General features: G+C 42.2%; 1 protein-coding gene and 1 non-coding gene across 7 annotated transcripts in view; both read left to right on the forward strand.

Annotated features, from left to right (window-relative positions):
- Nucleotides 1-3,490: 3,490 nt before the first annotated feature.
- Nucleotides 3,491-22,224, forward strand: part of Mrtfb (myocardin related transcription factor B) — a 236,746-nt gene continuing 218,012 nt past the window's right edge. For all 6 annotated transcript variants that reach the window (XR_013089462.2, XR_013089461.2, XM_076840859.2 and 3 more), the window contains exons 1-2: nt 3,491-3,561; nt 6,630-6,811. The gene's annotated coding sequence lies outside the window, so the exon portion shown is untranslated. The remainder of the gene's footprint in view (nt 3,562-6,629; nt 6,812-22,224) is intronic.
- On the forward strand, nt 7,309-7,382 carry Trnav-cac (transfer RNA valine (anticodon CAC)). The gene has a single exon. It is a non-coding gene; the product is annotated as a tRNA-Val (tRNA).

Raw genomic sequence — 22,224 nt, forward strand, 5'->3', positions numbered from 1 at the left:
GCTAGTGATCCACTTTCTACAACATTAACATACTATCCACTTTTTTTGCCATAAATACACTTTTCTGTGGGTTATTTTCACTCTGCAACAATCTATTTAACCAAGGGAAGGAGGAAGTATCCTCCTTTTGAAAATACTCAATTCTCTGGTACACAATGATTGCACAGTAAACACAGTTCCTGGGACATCTTAAGGAAGGTTAATTTTCCAGGTATGCCCACCACATGGATACTTGTTCCTTTGACATCAAAATTGGAAGAGAATTGTCCCCTTTGACACACCTGGAGTTTACTGTAATTTTTTAAGCAAGTTTAATTATTAGTTTACAAATTGACTTATCTCAATGATTTAATTATTCTTGCTTTGGCTTTAAAATGTAGCTCCATATCCCTTTTTAATGAGACATGGGATAGTTTATTACTCAAAATGCTGTAATATCTGAATAAAAATTTCGGCAGCCTAATGAACCTTTTCTTAGTAGTAATATGACTTGCATTTGTTGAGGCTTTATGCATTCTCATTTAATCCTCAACAAAACCATAAAGATACTCAATCCTGTTTTACAAGATTAAAGCTGAAATAGAGAGGTTAAGTAATTTGACCACAGTCACCCATAGTAAATGGTCGAACTGTGATCAGAAATCAAGTAGTCTGATTCTAGAGCCCCAGAATGAAACACTGTGGACAGGTTTGGGGAAGGAGTAGTTTGTGAGACTGGTTTGTGTCCACTTTCCTATATCTAATTATAAATATGCTCTAGAAAAAGCAAATTGTTTTGCATTTCTTGGCAAATTTATTTCTGCATGTCTTTGACCAACTCTAAACCTCCAGGTCCTTGACTTTCTCCTAAACCAGTCTTAACATCTTCCTGATTTCCTCATTAATTCAGTCAAATAGAATCTTTGACTTCTGTTTTTTTTCTTTTTAATGAGACTTTTAACTTTTTGAAAATTGTACTTTGCAAGAGTATTGCCAACATGAGCTCATATAACTCCCATATAATGATAAGACCTACTTCCAACCTCATGCATCCTTAAGTTAAACTGGTCAAGTAGAAGAGAATAACACACACCCATACATATATGCTGTGTAAGATATATATAATTTCCTAAATATAAAGAGAAGTATAATTGGGTACTATGATATTAATATATTAAAAACTGCAAGTTGATATTAATTTTAAGAACTACAGACAATTTAAAGAGACTGGCCTGTTGCTCAAAGAACTCTCATTCTATTTGCAAAAGCCCAGTGTTTGATCTGAGTTCCTGCCTTGTGAAGTCATGGATAACCTATGGGTGTTAAAGATTCGTGGATGATAAAAGAAGAATTTTAAATATTCTCAGGGATCTCTCTGAGTGACCAAGATATCTCTACACTGAGAAGAATGTGACTCTCTGAGGACTGAAAGGTAAACAAAACTTGTGATTTCAAAGGGGTTTCCTGGGATTAGTGAAAATAGTCAATAAAGCAGGCCTAATGAAACAGTGGCATAGCACATTTGAAAGGAACCCTCTCCTATGATTTTCAGCTCTGGAATGTGGTGTCAATTAGAGACTGCCTTTGCCTGAGTGAGAGAGTTGCATCCCCGTGCAACTTTATTTCTGGCAAGGGCGACACCCGACAGCTTAGGAGAGAAGACAATTTAGTAAAGAAGCGTGACTGGGCAGGTCTGTCCAGCGTCAGCCATTCATTGCATAAGGTGCAGAACTGTCTGGGTTTGATGCTGTAACAGTCTCTGCCATCAGGGATGCACAGCCTTGTCATAAAGAGGCATCAAAGCTAGAACATGAGCAAGCAGAATGAAATTGACCCAGGAGAGATGTAAGTGCTCTGGAGGTCAGAGGAGGAGGGCAAATCCACAGAAGGACTAGGAGGGGCCTTGGAGCAGTGGTGGAAGTCCAGAGGGGTCTGAAAGAACAGCTAGGATTTCCACAGACAGATGTGAGTGAGGCCCTTCGGTAGAGTCCACCAGCTCAGCAAAGATGCGTGGAAATGGAACAATGGTGTTTAAAGACTTGTGAACAGTGAGGCAGGAGCAACATAGTGGGCCCACCATGTACCAGGCTCCCAAGGGATAGGATAAGAGGATTGTTCTCCATTCAGTAGAAAAGCAGAAGGAAAAGATGTGACCAAGAAGTCCATTTGAGTTTGAAATGGAAAGGAACTACTATTAATTGAGCACCTACAGTGTGCCGGGGACTTGATAGTTATTATCATAACCTTACAGCCAGGAAACTGAGACTCTGGAGAGATTAGGAAATTAAAACCACAGTGGAAATAACTGCAAATTCAAATCACAAAGCTCACTTTCTTTCTCCCACTCCTTGCTGGCTGGCAGGGAGGAATGGTGGGGAGATCACTGCAGAAGCTGCTGTACCCAAGCCAAGCAATAGGTAATGAGGGCCAGAAAGAGGAAGATGGCTTTGGAAATGGAAAGAAGGACATAAAGTAATATCCAAGTAGGCCGATCAATGGGGCAAAGGAAATATATGCCTAAGAGGAGTCCAAAGCCAGTTTTGAAGCCTGGACTCGGGAAATAATGGGAGTGTTTAACAGGAAAAAAAAGCAAGTCTGGAGAGGGCCTGGTTTAGAGGAAGAAGGATAAGCTCAGTTTGATAGTTGTTACTGTGAGACAGGTCAGGCTCCATTTCAGATGTAGGAGACATCTGCACAGAAGTGAGAGGTGAAGGCTTCGCATAAATGGCTAAAGGTGAAGAAACACGGAAGGACCAGCAGACAGCTTTAGACAGTGCCCACCTTTAGGTGGAGGATAGAGACACAGAACTAGGGGAGGAAAGGAAGACGGAACTGAATCATAGTAACCAGCCTGAAAGGCAGGAGAGAATTTCAAGGCACTGACCCCAAAGGTTAGGAGTGCCGCAGCCCTAGTGCTGGTGGCCTCAAGATGTACCACAGAGCACACTGGTCATCCTGGGTCATGGGGCAGGGCCTGGGACACACTCCAGCCTGAGAGGCTGAGGAGCCACGGGGAAGGTGAAGATGGGGAAAGAGAATGACGGGGGCGAGGCCCAGGTCAAAGGTGACTCTGTTCATGGGAGATGGGGATGCCGGAGCCGAGCAGACTGGGAGAAGGAAAAACGCCCCAGAGAAGAACAGACAATTAAACAGCTCTGGCTAAAGCTCAGAGCTGGAGGTAGAGGGGAAAAAAAATAAAGGTGGCCTTGCTTTTCTTCCTTTCACACCTACAGAAACCTGTTTTTGTATTGATTTGCCTCTTCTTAAAGACCAGCATTTATGTTACCAGGCGTACCTCCAACTTGGCACAGAACGGCAAGTCACAGTGAATAACGGCCAGGGCTTTTCTGAAGCTTCTATTTTAACAAAGCAGTGGAGCAGTTTGGCCGCCAGGGCTGCCCATATGTACACTGGCTGGGGAAAGGCCTAGAATCCCAACTGTTTGTAAGCCAAGTTTTCAGCTTTGTTATTATTGAAAGCATCCCTTTCAGCAAGTTACAAAGTCAAACCGCCAGCCGGCTAATGGCACCTGAAGCGGCAAGCAGAGGTTCAGTGGCTCTCCCCAGCCAATCCCAAGACTTGGTAAGGATTTTTATTTTGGTTGTGCTGAGCTTACTGTAACTGGGGCGGCCGCGTTGCTATGGTGATTTGTTCTCAAAACAAAGCGCTTTGCTTCCATGCATTGAAACAGCGGATAAATCTACTTCATGTTGACTTGATCATGACATTAATTCTAGTTAAGACAGCACCCCACCCCCGACCCCACCCCCGCTCCCATTAGGACTTGGGTATAGGAATCCGAAGTAGGCCAAGAAGGCATTGGCTAAAAAAAATAATAATAATGCAACTTGGCTTTTTAAACCTGGGGCTTTACAATTGACAGAGTTGAAGGCTGTTGGCTTGCAGCCTGGAGAGCTGTACCCTGGGGGCGGCCTGCAGCTGGGGGAAGGTTCGTCCTGAAGCAATTATGTAGTTGATTGCTCCAGTGTGGGCCTAGGTTGAAGGTTGTGACTCACACTTGGAGCTCACCCCTCCATGCAGGTGGGGCGGACAGGATGCAGGATGCAAGGACCTCAGCTGCTGCTTCCCGTTCCTCTGGTACATCTGCAAGCCGTCGCCCCCGTCTGCCCTTGAGGTGTGGGAAAGGCAGATCTTAGCTCCTCCGCACGGCCCCTCTTGGTCCCACCAGTAGGGGTCCCCGTTGAGTCACGCGTCCTAAACTGCTGAGGCTGGAGTCACTGGACACTTTAAGGATGACTACGCTTTGACTGGGGTGTCTCTGCCTCTGATTTCTTGCCTAACCCGTAACATGGGAGAGAAAAAAAGGAGATGCCTGACTTCCAGCGTGACTCATTCATTATAAACAAAACGGAGGACAGATTCACTGCCTCTTATCGGAACCGAGTATGTGCCCCAGGACATGCATGAGTCAGAAGAGAAGTCCTGAGCCTTGTTGATCAGAGCATTCCCCCTGCAGCCCCACCTCCCCAGGAAGAAGTGCACTGGGGGTGCAGCGCTGTGGGTTTCTTAAATCCTATCAGAGACCCCACATTAAACCCTGGGCTTCTAAGTGAGTCAAATCCCCTCAAAACCAAGAAGCCTTCCAAGTTAAAGATAAAAATTGGCTATATCTACAAAGAAACTCATTTGGAGTGGACAGAAATGTTTGTAATCTTAGCAGTGATGATTTCTCAGCATAGGTCAAAAATCAACAAAGGACACTTTAAATATGTACAGTTTACTGTATGTAAATTATACTTAAATGTGTGGTTGTTTTTTTTTTTTTTTTTAAGAAGAAATAGCGGGGGCTGGGGTTGTAGCTCAGTGGTGGAGCGCTTGCTGAGCAGGCATGAGACACTGGGTTCCATCCTCAGAACCACATATAAAAATAAATAAATAAAACCAAGATATCATGTCCACCTACAACTTAAAAACTACTCGCAGACTGGCGGAGGTAAAAACACCTAGCCACAACCCATCTTCAGCGTGCTGTATCTTGAAGCTCCAGGTGGCTCTTCTCTTTCCATCCATACCCATGTCTGCTTGTGTGTGGGTGCAAACCCATAAAAGACACGGGCCTGCAGGGATCCCGATGTTGTATTGTGGAACACTGATCCCAGTCTCCCAGAGCATGTGTTACTTATTTTTTCACTTAAGACCCCACTCTCCAAAGGGAATTGTAGCAGCAAGAAGGGGTGAAGCCCAGGTTGGCAACCAATTTGGAGTGGTGGTGGTGGGGAGATGTTAGGTAGCCAAGAAAAAGAAGCACCTTCTGTGGATTCTGCCCCACCCGACCTCAGGCAGCCACGGGGTGGAGAGCGCTGTTTGTGCCTTCGTGTTCCAGTGGAGGCAAGTCGGGTCAAGTCGGTCGACAGCATGACTGCACTCAAGAGCTGACTGTCAGCGGTGCCTGCAAAACACGCACATGAGAAATGACTTCACGCTTGGAGACCAGCTTACCAGCAAGCATATTAATTTAGGGGAAAACGAACACAGGACTTAGATGGAAAGCAAAACAGTAACAAAAAAATGAAGTAGTTTGGCAAGTGGAGTCACTCAAAGAATGAGCAGTCACTAGCAGAGGGACGGGGGTTCAGATTTTTTTTTTTTTAATAAAAATAACCTCAATTGGGAAAATATGAACATGTGTCTATGCATGAACCTCCTATGACTTCCTGAAAAGTATATGGGATTTTTCTCCATTTGGATAAAATGTCCTTAGGGGACAGGAAAAGGGACTTTTCCTTTCTCCTTCTAGAGGTATGCTCTTGCGAATATCTGCTTTTGGTGGCTAATCTTATGGGAAAGGTCTGTATTTCTTTCATTTTGATGGCTAACTTCATCCCAAAGGACTTAATTATGTCTTTCATTTTCTCCTTTGGTTTCTAATATGACCAGCATTAGACACTGCTGCTGTCTTTTGGCAAAGAAATTCAAGGTTCGTGTCCAAGCCATCTGGAGAATTTGTCGTTTTAACAAGGGGGCCATCTATGTGGGAGGGCTTTGTTAGTCTCCTAATTGCTCAATCAGTGTGTGTGTGGGGGGGTGCACACGCACATATGCTGCCTCTCCAGATTCTGTACACTCTTTGAAGGTATGTCCTTGCCATGTGGATGTCCTCAAGCGCAATGCCTATCAGCGTCCGTAATTCCCAAAGATAGTCTCAGATTACAACTTCTTTTGACATATGCCATAAATACATTCATACTTTTTAGATCCATCTTTTTGCTATAGAAAACACTGTCCAGAGAAAGTATGTTCTCTACTAGTCTTTCTCTTGAAATCCAAAAATTAGTATTTGGAAAATCATGCCTGTTTATTCAACAAGCATTCTGAAGTGCCTACTCTGTGCCAGAACAGCAGAGCCCGTCCCATAGATCAGAGTTAACAGGTTGTTGTTTTCTCCAGATCCTGAAGAATCCAAAAAACAGAGCAAGCTTCTGTATTTGTAATAGTGGAATTGCAGTAACAGGTTATTTATTTAAAACAATGACAACTAACTCATTGCCTGGAAGTAGCCTGTGTTCGCAGCACTCCGATATGCATTACAGAGCTCCGCGGTGCTATAAGCATGGGTTACAGAAGTTGCAAAAGGATACTTGGTGGCAAACTGCCAAGCAAGGCCTTATTTCACATTTAATGCCTCGTAGGAAGAAGAGAACACGAGAGGAGTCTTTGGAGCAGACAGGAGAGTTCAGTTGTTGTGAAAAGCAAGGAATCCATGTCCTCTGTTGCTGGCAATCTCCAAGTCACTTGCTGGTTTTGCTGAGCCGGGTCCGGGTGCCGTCCGGAAATGGAAGAGAATATTTACAAAAGAAAATACATTCTTCAGGTGGGTGTTTTGTAAAGTACTCCTGAGAGCTGTTGTGGAGATAAGTTTCATAATGGGGCCTTTTAGAACAAGCTCTGAACCTTCCATCTGACACTTTGAATTGAATTAGTCAATCTGTGGTCCAGACTCAAACCTCCAGTGTTTCTTATAATTAATAACCTTATTTCCCTCATCTCAGTCTAACTTCTGTTAGATGCTTTTATAATTGGCCCCCTGGTACTTAATAGTCCACAAAACATGCATTGATCCATGCATGAACTTCTTTGTTATTTTCAATGAAGATAAAACTCCCGAAACTTCCCCTACCCCTGTTGCCAAAAAACAAAAAACACAAGGACCTTGACAAGAAATTAAAACATATATCAACCCTATATATCCATATTCATTTGATTTCCCTCCTTCTCCCAAGCCAAAGTGAACCCTCATCCTGAGTTATGTGATTAATATTCCCTGACATTCTTTTCTATAGGATCTTATCAAGTCTTCTTTGTGGGGGCTGGGGATGTAGCTCAGTTGGTAGAGTGCTTGCCTCACATGCACAAGGCCCTGGGTTCAATTCCCAGCACCACAAAAAAATAAAAATAAAAGTCTTCTTTGTGTTATATGTATTAAGTATGTGTATGTATGCATACATGTTGTTTTAACTTTATAAAAAAAAAAAAGTGTAATTGTAGGGCTTACTGATATTGGTAAGATCCACCCTGGTGATGCATGTGGCAGGCATTCGGTTTGGCCTTTCTATACTATTTCATTATATGAATATATCAGAATTTATTCACCAACACTCCCTTTCCTAGTTGTCTGGGTTACTCATAGGTTCCTGATATTATGAACTGTACTTTTATGAACATTCTTAACATCTATCCAGTCTTATCCATGTGCAATCTAGGAGTGAAATAATAGTTAGATTAAGGGTTACATTCAACTTTAGGGGACAGTGTCAAACTGGGTTTTTCTGTGTGCTTTTATTGGTGCATTATAGTTTTATATAACAGATATATAATCATATGTACATGGCTTATAGTTTCCCCATTTCATTCCCCAGTACTTCCTCTTTCCTCCCCCTCCTCCCTCACCTGTTCTCCTCCCTCTACTCTCCCGGTCTGCCTTCTCTTTACTTATTGCTTCTTTTTAAATTGGTGCTATATAGCTATACACAAAGGTGGAATTCACTGTGGCATTCATATGTGTTCATAGCATAATTTGGTCAATTTCATTCACAGCTCTTCCCTTTTCCTGTGCCTCCTCCCTCCCCCGCTATCCACTGATCTATTTTCCTGGGATCCACCCTCCTTTTAATTTTTTTTTTCTTATTTTGCTCTAGCTTTCACATATGAGAAAAAAAACATTTGGCCCTTGACTTTCTGAGCCTGGCTTATTTCACTTAGCGGGATGTTCTCCAGTTCCACCCACTCATTCACTTACCAGTAAATGCCATCGTTTCGTTCTTCTTTATAGCGGAGTGAAACTCCCTTGCGTAGATATACCATATTTTCTTCATTCATTCATGTGTTGATGGGCACCTGGGCTGGTTCCATAACTAAATTATTGTGAATTGTGTGCTATAAATGTTGATGCGGCTGCATCCCTATAGTGTGCTAATTTTAGATCTTTTGGATAAATATCAAGGAGTGGGATAACTGGGTCATCTGGTGGCTCATTTACGGAATATCCATACTGCTTTCCAAAGTGCTTGTACTAATTTGCAGTCCCACTGACAATGTCTGAGTGTGCCTTTTTCCCCCTCATCCTCATTTTCTCCTTATTATGTCTGGGAGGTTGAAAAGATGCTTTGGGTCAAGTTCCCAGAACAGACCCTGGGTCACATACCATTAAAGCTAGAAGAAGCTTTAGAGATAGGAATGAGGAACCTAACTAAGGCTTATTCACTCAACAACTATTAATCAGAACTAACTTGGTGCTAATTATTGCCCTAAGCCCTGGAAATTTACTAAAGAATGAGTCAAACAAGACCTCCACTTTCCTGGAGTCACCTTCTTATCTTAGGAGGGAATCAGGATGACAGTGTGATTAAGGTACTATGAAAAATATACAATGGTTAGATAGGGAGAGCGAGAAACAGAAAGCTACTGTTCTCGGGCCTCCCTTATTCTCCTTTGCCTTCCTGGGAGCAATGCTGTATAGTAGGGCATCTACAATCACTCAAACTCCCATCTGAAAATACCTCCGACCGCTGCCTGGATTGCTATCTGATATGCCACTCAACCCACTAGTGCAGCCCCAGCACCCAAGCTAAGCTAACATGATTCAGAGAGCCCCGGAACTATCAGTACACAAGACTGGATACGTTCTGAAATCCACTCGTGTCAAGTATACCCTCACTGAGCACCCACTGTGTGCCAGGGTCCTGTGGCAGGTACCAGGTCTACCAAGACGAAAAAGTCAGTGCTTATGTTCTCCAGGAATTCACAATATCCTGGGCAAGGCAGAAACACATGGTGACACTTTCAAAGTACTGCATGTGCTGTGATGGAGACGTGAATTGAGTTCCCTGGAAACCCAGAAGACAAATGCCTAGTCTGGTCTTGGAAGTCAGGAAGACTTCCTGCAAGAAGGGAAGCCTACTGGAACAGTTTGTGCTCTGTAAGGCCACCAGGAGCAGAGAGCTAGGTGGGTGCTAGAGAGCTAGTTCTGAGGTTAAGCAGACAATTTAAGCTGTGGCTTAAACAGCCTCACTTAGTATCTTACATTACCCAACCAGCAAAACCATTCATTTTCTCATCTGTAAAATAGGGATGATAGAGAACCTATTAGGAGAATTAAATTAAAATGTGTCGAGTACTTAGCTCTTAGTCAATTCCTTTCATGACCAACTCACAGCAAATCAATTCAATTGACCAAATGACCAATACACTAAATTTGCCTTACCGAGTAGCTTTAATTAGAATATTCAATTTTGAGTTTCCTATTGTAAGATATGCTTTTCTGTCTATTAACCAAATTTAGCTTGATAATGCCGCCCGGCAAATGAATCTTGTGTAATGCTACCTTTTAAAAAGTGACATATGCAAAGCCCTGTGTTCAACCTTTAGCACTGCGGGGGGCGGGGGGCAGTGGCAAAGCAGGAATAAGTCTAAGCTGATTTTTTTTTCCACGTGAATTGATATTTTCCAAATATTAAGCATTTCACGTCAAACAAATTTGCTTCAGTTTCTTCTCATTTCCTTTTGATACTCATGAATGTCTTTTTCTATTCTTTCAATTGTAAGTATTTTTTATGATCTTTCATCAGTTCTCTCTCTCTCTCTCTCTCTCTCTCTCTCTCTCTCTCTCTCTTTGTCTCTCTAGTTGAACAAAATCTCAGTTGACTGAAACAGCAGACATCAAAATGCTGGATAAGAGGGTTTTGTGATTGTTAGAAAATATGAACAGGAGATAAATAAATAAATGTGTGTAGGTGAATTTTTACTAGACAGATATCATTTCCAGCACTTCAATGTGTATCCTAGACTTTTTTTCTGTCAGGCTTAAATTTAAATTTATTAAGTTTAAAATAGAATTTAGTTGTAATTCAGTTTTAAACAAATCAAATTTTAATGCAAAACATCCCAAAGAAGTCTGAAATCTCAATTAAGTTTAAAAGCATATTAGAGAAATCAGGATTAGCTGAAACAATTCTTTCCTGAGAAATGCTGAAAATTTTGGCTCTAACAAGGATCATTTGAAATACGTTAATAAGTAGAAGTTTGCATAAACATTTAACATAAAAATGTGTTCAACCGTTCAAAAAACGAGAAAGTTAATTTCCTCAGAATAACTAGTATAGTGAATCACGTTATCAGTACTTCATTTCTAATATGCATTAACCATAAATAGAAACTTTAAAGGAAACAATCAACAAAACCAGCTTTATAAAAGCCCAAGATTGTTAAGTGATCATCAAAAAATTGAACAAAGATTGTAACCAAAGCATTGACCATATTCTTTAAAAATCAAAAAAAAAAAAAAAAAACCCTCAATGTAACCATTTTACAATCCAGATAACGGGTACATGGGAATTTGCTGTATAATTTATCCCCCATGGCTGGGTACTGATCCCAGGACCTCACACATGCTAGGTAAGCACTAAATATGTTCTACCACTGAGCCTCACTCCACAGCCCTGTATAATGTTTATGTAAGTTTGAAAATTCTAAATATGCAGGTTGAGGGGGGAAAGTTGATATAAAATCAAAATTTCCTATAAGAAATGCTGAAAGCATATTCCTATCAATAACAACCAAAACTAAACATTGCCTAAAGCTATGAAATTTTCTGGTAAAGGCTACTGAAATGTTTTTTTGTTTTAATGAATATCCAAACTGACTGATGTTGGCCAGTGGTTCATGCTGGAAAACTAACTTAATAAATAGGTTTTCATAAATTAATTCCTGGGATATTAAGCCTTGAAGAAGAGAACGCACTCCTGGCAGAAAAAAAAAAAAAAAAAGAAAGAAACAGAAAGTAGATGTGGGAAAGAGGAAGCAACAGAATTTAGCTGGAACTCTGCAACCTGGAGAGGGAGAGGGAATATGGAGGAGATTGGCAGGGCCCACTCCTAGGGCAGTTAAAGCCATGGGAGGGTTTTATAATACTTGGAAGTTGCATTGTGAGGGTTTTTGTTTCCTGATTGTAAGCATAACATGATCTCATCGACTCTGGACTAAGGAGAAGAATCTAAAAAAAGAAAATGAAAAACATAATCCTGTCACATTTTTACGGGACATGCTATTAAGCATTTTTCTTGATACTTTACTTTTTCTCCTGAAAGGCTGTAAATTTTGATATGATGACCTGATACCCGTCAAAGACCTTTCCAGATAGTACCTTTCTCCACCCTGGAGTACCTACCAGTATTGACTGTTATTATTCTTTTTTATTTATTTATTTTTCTAATTTATTATACATGACAGCAGAATGCATTTCAATTTATAGTACATATATAGAGCACAATTTTCCATGTCTCTGGTCGTACACAAAGTAGAGTCACACCATTTGTGTCTTCATACATGTACTTAGGGTAATGATGTCCATCTGGTTCCTCCATCTTTCCTACCCCCATGTCCCCTCCCTTCCCTTTGCCCTGTCTAAAGTTCCTCCATTTCTACCATGCGCCTCCCTGTACCCCCATTATGGATCATCATCCACATATCAGAGAAAACATTTGGCCTTTGGTTTTTGGGGATTGGCTTACTTCACTTAACATGATATTCTTTAAAAAAAAAAAAAAGGAACTTCTGCTAAAGAAACTACAGCAGTCCTTTTATCCACATGGGGTAGGTCCCAAGACACCAACAGATGCCTGAAAACACTGAACCCTCTATCTATCTACTGTTTTTTCTATGCATATATGTATACCTATGAGAAAGTTTGTAAATTAGGCACAGTAAGAGACTAACAGCAGTAATTAATAATAAAATATGACAGATATAGCAGTATGCTATATATGCAAATGTCCTCTCTCTCTCCCTCTGAGATTAATAAATAAATGTGTGTATGTAAATTTTTACTAGACATATATCACTTCCAGCACTTCAATGTGTATCGTAGACTTTTCTTCTGTCATTACTCACATGGATATTATGGAATCTTCTCATATACAGTATATTCTAATTTGTAAGTTTTCCTGCCTAACACTACATATAGTTCAAGCTATAAATGTTCATCTACATCAGTGTTTGAGTGGTACAGAATATTGCATCGTGTGGGCAGTGTCTAAACTGCATTTCAAATGTGCGTCACAGTCACCAACCAATCACAGTGGACTCTGGCTAGTGCTGTCGTACACTGTCATTGACCGCAGCTTCACTGAGCCAATCCCACTGTGCTGACTCTTACCTTGTTTCATTTGTTCCCAACCAGCTGCAAGGATGAAATGAGTATCTTGTACACTAAATCTTGGTGCGTAGCATGATCATTTTCTAAGGAGACAGTTTTTAAAAGTTCAATAATAAGTTTTATTAAGTTTAATAATTCTTAATCAAAGGAATTTCCATGTTTTAACTTTTATAATAGATTTAACCAAATTGTTCTCCAAGGTTTTATCAATTTACATTCACTTTGGTAGGAAACAAAGAGTCCATTTCCCACACCCTCTGAGAATACTACCATCAACATTCTGAGTTCAAATAACATTTCACTAATTTAGTTTGCATTTCTTCTATTACTATTGAGAAGAAATTTTCCATGTTTCTTGGTCATTTTTGTTTGTCTGTGTGGACTTGCTGTTGGTATTCTTTCTCCTTTAGTCCAACAAGTGTCCTTTCTCTTATTTATTTGCAAGAAGTATGTCTATTGAGAGCATTGTTTTCATAAAAGCTGCAAACCTTTTGTATAAATTTGTCTTTTGTCTTTTTTCTATAACTTTGTCTTTTAGATTCTTAAAAATGTTATGTTGTTAATCTTTCAGTATTTTTTTAATTCTCTTTTTGTTTGAGTATGCATATATATATATATATGTATATATGCATATATATAATTCACCCAATTTTTTTGGCATTCTTTTTTCATTCTCTTTATTTAAATTTTGGTTCCACTGAAAATTGATATCAGTATGAGATATGATGCACGGGTCTATAAAAGAAACTTCGAAATGGTGAGCTTAGTGGTTAAACAACATTTTTTGAAAATATTCTCTTTGCCTCCTGATTTTAATTGGCACCTTTGTCTTATATTGTACATCTGTTTGCACCTGTATGTATTTTTGTCTTTCAATTCTATTCCTATGTTATGTTGATTATTCTTGCAATCATATATGTTTATCATTCTGTAATGACTTTTAATAACTTGTTGAATAGTTGCCTTTCTATTATTCTGTTTGGCATTTTTATTGGATAACTGGCCATCATTAAGCATTTATTCTTCTACATGAACATTCAATATTCCTTTTGTCAGATTTTTTTTAATTGTGTTTTGATTTTTCTTGGAATTATGTCACATTTATGTTATTCTAGTAATGATGGGCATCCTTTACAACATTAGGAAATTAGTGTTTTGCCATTTTTTGAAGCCATTTTTCATGTTCTTCAGTCATATTTTATAGTTCACTCCATAAAGATGGAGCGATTAACTTGCCCAGTTAATTTGAAGCTATTTACCATCACTGCACATTGTGACAGAGCTCTCCTTCCTCTGCCCTGCCCTCGCCATCCTGCTCTGTGAACTTTTATGGGTTTTGTAACTGACCATCTTGTGGGGCTCACTGACTATTAATACTTTTTCAGCTTATACTTTTGAACATTTCAGGTCGGACAATGATAACTTTGTGCCCTTCTCAGTATTCCTATTTTTTTCTCTTGTCCTGAGCATGGTTCAGGAATTCACAATTGTGGGGACACCATTTACCCCACCTCACTATCTCTGAATCTGCTGGACCAGAGCACCCTCATTTTCCCTTCTCTCTCTCCTCAGTGCCTGATTATCGGGACTGGGACCCTTAGTAAAATTGTCTGGGACACTTTTAAACATTTTTATAGCCTGAAGTCAATTCAATTATATAGAAAGTGTCTCTTACCTTAACATGTGACTGAGTTTGTCCACCCACCCCCAAAACATCTGAACCTCTATTTCATGGAAGTGGTGGGGAGTTCTTTATCAGCTTCTTCCATGGCTTTTAGTCTCATCCGATTTTTCTATCTCTTCTTGAGCAGGTTGCTTTGCTTTATTTTATTTTCATAAATTTAAACAAGTATGCTTTCTTTATTTTATTTTATTTTATTTTGGTACTGGGGATTGAACCCAGGGGCACTTAACCAGCAAGCCACATCCCCACTCCTTTTTCATATTTTATTTGGAGACAGTGTCTTGCTAAATTACTTGGGGGCCTTACTAAGTTGCTGAAGCTGGTTTTGAACTTGCAATCCTCCAATCTCAGTCTCTCAAGCCACTGGGTGCTTTCAACTATAATCTTCTTCCATCTCTATGTTTCTAATCCCTTCTTAATTCTAGCATTATTTATTCATATTTTATTTTTTCACATGTAAACTTGCTAGAGGCTTGTCTCTTTTATATTTTTTGTTTTGTTTTGGTACCAGGGATTAAACTCAGGGGTACTCAACCACTGCACCACATCCCCAGCCCTTTTTATTTTTTATTTTGACACAGGGCCTTGCTAAGTTGCTTAGGTCCTCGCTAAATTGTTGAGGCTGGCTTTGATCCTGCCTCAGCCTCCTGAGTCACTGGGATTACAGGTGTGCACCACCGCCCTCTGCCTTTAGTGGTCCTTTAAAAGAACTAGCTCTTTGATTTCTTATCAATTCTATTATTTTCTGCTTTCTAATTTACTTATGTCTCTTTTATCTTTCACTTTATGTCCATTATATTTTATCTCCATTTTTTTAGTCAATAGCTCAGTGCTTCTTTTTTAATCCTTCATTTTTATTCAGTTACCATTTAAACTTTGTCTCCTCTCCAATAAGTGACCAGAAAGAAGGATGCACAGAGAGGACACTGTAGCTAGGAGAGCCGGCTCAGAAACAGAGATCAGCACCGCACTTCTCTGCTGGGCTCTGCCTCTGGGGTGCTAGCTCTTCAGATGGTGCCATTATGCGCATCATCTCTTTCCTACTTGGCTTCCTGCTAAATGTTAACCAGAGAGCCAAAGTGGCCCAGGGCTGCGCTCCATCTTTGGCAGTCATGGAAACGAAGGCCCTTCCAACTTTATCGCTTTTTCTGAAGCAGTTTGGTCTCATTTGCAGGACCCTGGGGCCTAAGTGGCACTTCCTTGGAATTGCATCTATCAGCCTGAGAATGTGACCATTCGCGTGACCATAAACAACAGACAACCTTATGCACTGAGTGTTTCTGACACGCTGGCACAGGAGCCACCCTGCCCTGCCCTGCCCAACCCCAACCTACCCCAATCCCCTCAGCCATCTCCCATCTCCTCCTGGCTCTGCAGGGTTTATAGAAGGAGGACTCTGGTACAGAGCATTAAGAAGATGTAAGGGGGCACGTGATTGGATCTGATTGGAAATATCAGACTGTTGAGGGGGCGGGAAGGATGTACAGGCTAAGTCTACCTGTGACATCTCAAAAGGCTCAGTCTCAAGGCTTCCCAGGGCCTCAGCAGAGAACCTTAAGGGACCCCTGATTTTAATCCCTGGCTTCTAGTGGAACTCCATGCAGGACAGTGTCAGTGTCCACTGGCCTTTTGCATATGATGACCAGCAGAGAGGAAATACAAAATTCGGGAATGGAAGGAGGTGGGTGTCTGGCCATGCCCGATTGTGCAACCTCCCTTCTTTATGGAAGGCAGATCTTCACTTCTAATCAGTTCCTTGCAGGATCTCAGTTCCTGTGTTGCATTCCTGAAATGATTAGCACTGATAAAAGTTCACTGAGCTTTTGCTATGTGCCAGATATTATGCTTAAGTATTCTTTTTTATTAGCTTTACTGGGACAGAATTTACATACCATAAAACAGATTCATTAAATGTATACAATTCAAAGATTTTCAGAAAATTTATAGGATTGGGCAGCCACTATCAAGATCCAGTTTTAGAGTGTTCCATCGTCTTCCAAAGCTCCCTCAAATCTGTTTGTAGTCAGTCTTCTAACCCACGTTCAGCTCCAGGAAATCATTGATCTGCCTTCTGTCTCTACAAATTAGTCTTTTCTAGGAATTTCATATAAATTTAATCATATAATATATATTCTTTTGTATCTGGTTTCTTTCACTTGATACGGTGTTTTTGAGATTCATCTATGTGATAGCATGTATCACTATTCCATTCCTTTTTATTGCTGAATAGTATTCCACTGCATGGATATACCACATTTTGTGTATCTATTGACAAGATGGTGAACATTTGGATCACTATATCTTTTTAGTCATTAGTACTATTGATATGAATGTTCACCTACAGGTATTTATGTGAACATGTGTTTTTGTTTCCTTTAGATAGATACTTAGGAGTAAAATTGCTAGGCTGCTTAATAAACTTATTTTTAACTTTTAAAGAAACTAATGAACAATTTTCCTGAGGGACTACACCATTCCTACAAATGATATATGAAGATTCTAGTCTCTCCACATTCTTGCTAATACTTGGTGTTGTCTATCTTTTTTTATTGTAGCCAGTCACATGGGCATAGAGAGGCTTCTTGTTGGGGTGCGGTTTTCTGTGTCTTCTGCCCCACCCCCTCATCAACACTATTAGTCAGGATAGGCTAGGTTATGCTGTGGTAACAAGCAACCTCCAAGCCTCAGTGACTTCAAACCACAAGGGTTATTTCTCACACATGCTGCATGGCTAGTGATGGCTAGAAATGATGAGGAGAAGGGACCCAGGGACCCAAGCTGATGGGAAGTCCTGGAGGAGGAAAAGGCAGACTGCTGTGGTTTCAACGTCCCCACCAATGCTCATGGTGAAATTTAATTGCATTGTAACAGAGGTGGCATCTTTGAGAGGTGGGATCTTTAAGAGATGATTAGGACAAACAGGCACCCCGCCCCTTGCCAGTGGATTAATCCTTTTATCGCAGGAGTGAGTTTGTTATTAGTGGACTCTTGGTGGAAGGATGAGTTTGGCCTGGTTTCTCTACTTGCCTTTCTTCCATGTTACAATGCAGCACAAAGACTCTGGCCAGACGCTGGCGCCATGCTCTTCCCAGTCTCCAGAACTGTGAGAAATTCTGTTCTTCTTTATAACTTACCTAGTGTGTAATATTCTGTTATAGCAAAAGAACATGGGCTCAGACACAGACCACTCCAATTCTCAAAGCTCCTGCCTGGCAGTGACAAAATCACTTTCATTCCTATTTCACTAGCTGGCAATTCACACCGTCACCATTAACTTCAAAAGTGAGCGAAAAGGGCTGGGCCTGTGGCTCAGTGGTCGTGCACTTGCCTGGCGTGTGTGAGGCACTGGGTTTAATTCTCAGCACCGCATAAAAATAAATAAATAAAGGTCTATCAGCAACGAAAAAAATATTTTTTAAAAAAAAGTGGGTGAAAATAGAATCATCATTTTATCGAGAGGGGAAGGTGAATTGGAGTATTTGTGAAAAGCTAATGCATTTCATAAATGCTGAGGAAGATATTCTAAGCTTTTTACAGACTAGGAAGCCAAGGGTCAGAGCTGAGGGGCCTTGAGGAGGAAACACTGCTAATAATTCAAGCCTGCGTGTGTGTGTGTGTGTGTGTATACCAGGGATTGAACTCAGGGCACTCGGCCACCGAGCCACATCCCCAGCCCTATTTTGTATTTTATTTAGAGACAGGGTCTCCCTGAGTTGCTTAGCATCTGGCTGTTGCTGAGGCTGGCTTTGGACTCATGATCCTCCTGCGTCAGCCTCCCAAGGCTGGGATTACAGGTGTGCGCCATGTTGCTTGCACTCTTATTAACTACACTGACACTTTCACTGAGATACTGTTTCCTACAGAGTTTGAAACATCCCCACTGAGGAGCAGGATACACACACACACACACACACACACACACACACAGGAACAACTTTGGCACATGGCTTTACTCAGTCCCACAGTGAGATGGAGCTCACATCTAGAGAGCCATGTCATGGTCTCTAAATACTGACTCTGCCTGCTTCAAACTAGGGTCTATTTAATCATCTCCTTAGAGACACAGAAGACCCCTGGTCCTGTCTCCACCTTCATAGCTACAGATCATATGCTTTTACTACCCGACCCCACATACATGGTGCTTTTGCTCTCAAAAAAACTCCAGACCAAGTTCCAAACAGAGGAAATCCTCTGTGCTTGGAATGGGTCAAATAAGTTTCTTAGTTACAAGCCAGCAAAGCCCGGGAGAGGGACTCTAGGGAAGAGCAGCAGGTAACTCCAAGCTGACTTGGTGCCCCCAGGAGAGTACAGCCGTGGGTTTCCAGGTCCCCGTGCTGACAACCGCGTCATGGTCAGGTGTGCAATGCATCCGGCAGCCTGGACCTGGCTCTGCCGGCTGGCTTTGAAACCTTGCCCGGCTGGCTCCTCTAAGCCTTAGTTCCCTCCTTGGTAAATGGCAATAATAGGAGGATCTATTGGACTTAGGATTGAATAAATAAGGAAATATGTGAAAGTCCTTAGCAGGGCTCCCGGAGCTTGGTGAGACTTCAGTGGTCATGTTAACCAGGGGGACCATCGACGTCATCATAACCTATTCAGGTAGCTGAAAACGGAAGTCTCCAGATTTGGGGTTCAGGGACTTGTTGGTCTTGGAATCATACTCTCGGCTGACGTTCCCTGGGAGGACTGTCTCCATCTCTGATTATGCCTACCTTTGTCAACACTAGTCCAGGGCCATTTATGATAAATTGAGGGAAAGGAAAGAAATCCAAGAAGGCATTGAAGGGAAGAGGAAGGGGCTCTTTCCCTGAGGGACAGGAGGCTCATGATTCCCTCCGGGGGGAGGCAGCGTCCAGTGGGGGAAGAACATGGCTCTGCCTTCCTTCCTACCTCTGGGGTCCTGAGCAGCTCCCCTCGCCTGTCTGGCCCTCTGGGGAGGAGAACTGAAGCCGTGGGTCTTTAGCTTTGCCTCTGGTGTCTCTTTAAAGTCTCAGTGGGGTGAGTCCCTGTCCCCACGCTGGATAAGAACTTCAGGCTGGCCCCAGAACATTCCTTCTCACTCCTAGTTGTAAACAGTCCTTTTGTTCCCAAGTCCCACAGTTAGTCTCTTTCCTAAAATCGGAATGTCCTCCCTAACACACTGACCTGTACTTCAGACTTTTTTGAACAGAGCCTCCTTCCTCTTCCTCCACGTGGTCCACTGGGAAGAGGAAAACCGATGCCATCTCCCCCAACATGTGCACACGGGGCCTGGAAGCGGGGAGAGGTAGGACCCCTGAGGGTGGGAAGGAAGGTACTTCCTTGGATGTGCTCAGACACCATGTGGGTCAGTAACTGGGCACGGAAGGAGCCACCGGCCCTGAGGCACCTGCCGCTCTGGCCACCTGAGGAATCCCTTCCTGCTTTGCAGACTCTGGTGGTCCACCTTCCCGTGTATCTGATGGGGATGCATGCCCTCCTGATGATCCCAGGAGACCATACCTAAGAAGGTCCACAAGGCAAAACTGTCTTCAGGAAACATACTCTGCCAGGACAAGCTTTGGGCATACAAATTCACATCCGTTTCTGTGTTAGTCAGCTTTCCTTGACTGTAACAAATATCTAAGTTAATCCATTTATAAAGAGAAAAGGAATCTTTTGGCTCCCAGTTTTGGAGTCCCTGACTGTTTGGCCCCTTTGTTTTTGGGTCTGTGGTGAGGCAGCACATCAAGACAGGAGCTTGTGTTAGGAAAGCCCATCACCTCAAGGCCAAGTGTAACAGAGGCAGACAGGAAAAGACTGGAGTTCTACAATCCTTTTGGAGGGACACCATCAGTGACCTACGACCTCTACTTGGCGCTCTCTCTCTCTCTCTCTCTCTCTCTCTCTCTCTCTCTCTGTACTATGGATTAAACCCAAGGGTGTTCTACCACCTAGATATACACCAGTGCTTTTTGATTTTTATTTTGAATCAGGTCTTGCTAAGTAGCCAAGGCTGGCCTTGAACTTGTGATTCTCCTACCTCAGCTTCCAGCGTAGCTGGGATTACAGACTCCCCTAAGCTCAGCTAGGTCCCACCTCTCAAAGGCTCCACCACCACCCAATAGCATCAAGCCAGGGACTAAGCCTTTAACACATGAGCACTGGGAAGATAGATATCCCAGACCCAAGCCATAGCAGCTTCCTCGATGGTCTCTAACCTTCTGTACTCTCAGGTGTAATTGCACACAGTCCCCGTGCCTCCATCTCTCCAGCCTCAGAGGATCAAATTCTCCACAGCCTCTCAAAGATGCTGGACTTGGGGCTCGCCTGGCATGCGTGTGGCCCGGGTTCGATCCTCAGCACCACATACAAAAAAGATGTTGTGTCCGCCGAAAACTAAAAAATAAATATTTTAAAAAATTCTCTCTCTCTCTCTCTCTTAAAAAAAAAAAAAGAAGAAGAAAAAGAAGAAGAAGCTGGACTAGAGGTGCAGGAACAGGCAAAACATCCCCAACTTTACCGTATGTGTGTGTTCATCAGAAGGTGAATAACAGTCTAATGTTTGTAAAACCCTCTAATACCTATTGATTCTTTTATATCCTCTTTGTGGACTAGGGATTTGTGAAGCTGGCAGGATTTGAGCAGTGAGACAAGTTCTAAAGCTTTGTCTGTAGAAATCTCCAGCTTCATGTGGTAACTCACTTGGTGATTTTGCAGCTTTGAAATCTTGGTGCCCCGTCCTCATTTCCTCAGGCACGACCCTTCTTATCTACTGGGGTTTTGGGGAGATGCAGTGACATCACTGGTGCTTGCTAGATGCCAAGCAGGGTGCCCGACACTTAGTAAGGCTCAGATATGTGATTCACATTATTCCCCCCAAATCCCCGACTCCTAAAGAGGATGTAGCACTTCGGAAGCATTCGATAAATGTTAATGAATAATTGATAGAAATACCTCAGTGTATTTCAAGGCAGATTAAAATAAGTGCCAAGTAGTTTTGTGTGGCGACAACAAGGGCAATGATAGGTAATTGTGCCATGAGCAACCTGAGGAAGCTTCGGCCAGGAAATGGCCTTTGGGATTTGAGTCACTGGGAATGGAGCAGGTGGGGTGTGCAGATGGGCTTTCATTGATGGGTGGCACTGGGTTATTAGTTGGACCAAACCATGTTCCTTTGTGGGCCAGCCTCTCTCGGGTAGAGCTCTTTCCATTATAAGTGACAGAAGATCGACTTGAACCAACTTAAACAGTAAAGGGAAAGATTTCCTAAAAGTGCAACGTAGAAGCACAGGTTCTAGCAGCAGGCCCAGTTGGATTCAGGCTTCTGGATGCCACCAGGACCCACTTTGCAGTTCTGGTTATTCTCAGTATTGATTTCATTCTTAGCCCTATAGCCAGCTTGCCTCTGGTGGGGGGAGGGGGCAAGGTGGTGGGCACTTCCAAAACTGCCTAGTTCCAGTTCAAATCCAGGGAAATGAAAGTCCAGCATGTCTGCATCTTTGCCTCCCCCCACAACAGTCCTGACATCTGATATAATCCCCTGGCCTCAGTTCCATGGCTCTGCCTCGAAGATTCCTATGGGTGGGGAAGTGCTGCTAGGGGCTTCACCCCAAGACAAGACACCAGAAACCCTGAATTGATAGTGGGAAGAGCTGGCACCTGGGAAGGAAGGAGGAGCTGCCAGCAGAGGGATACTCCAAGCACTGATTTTTCACCATGAGACACCGGCCACACTCTGGGGCCATAGCTGCACAGCCTCCAACCCTAACTCACCAGCTGCATGACCTTGTGCAAAGTACCTCATCTCTCCATGCCTCAGTTTACTCATCTGCAGAAAAGAAATAGTGGTAAGTCCAACATCATAGGGTTAGAGAAAAACCTAATGAATTTTTACAAATCTCTTAGAACAGTGCGCTGAAATTGCCTGGCT

The sequence above is a fragment of the Callospermophilus lateralis genome, chromosome 19, assembly GCF_048772815.1.
Source record: "Callospermophilus lateralis isolate mCalLat2 chromosome 19, mCalLat2.hap1, whole genome shotgun sequence".
Classification (NCBI taxonomy): domain Eukaryota; kingdom Metazoa; phylum Chordata; class Mammalia; order Rodentia; family Sciuridae; genus Callospermophilus; species Callospermophilus lateralis.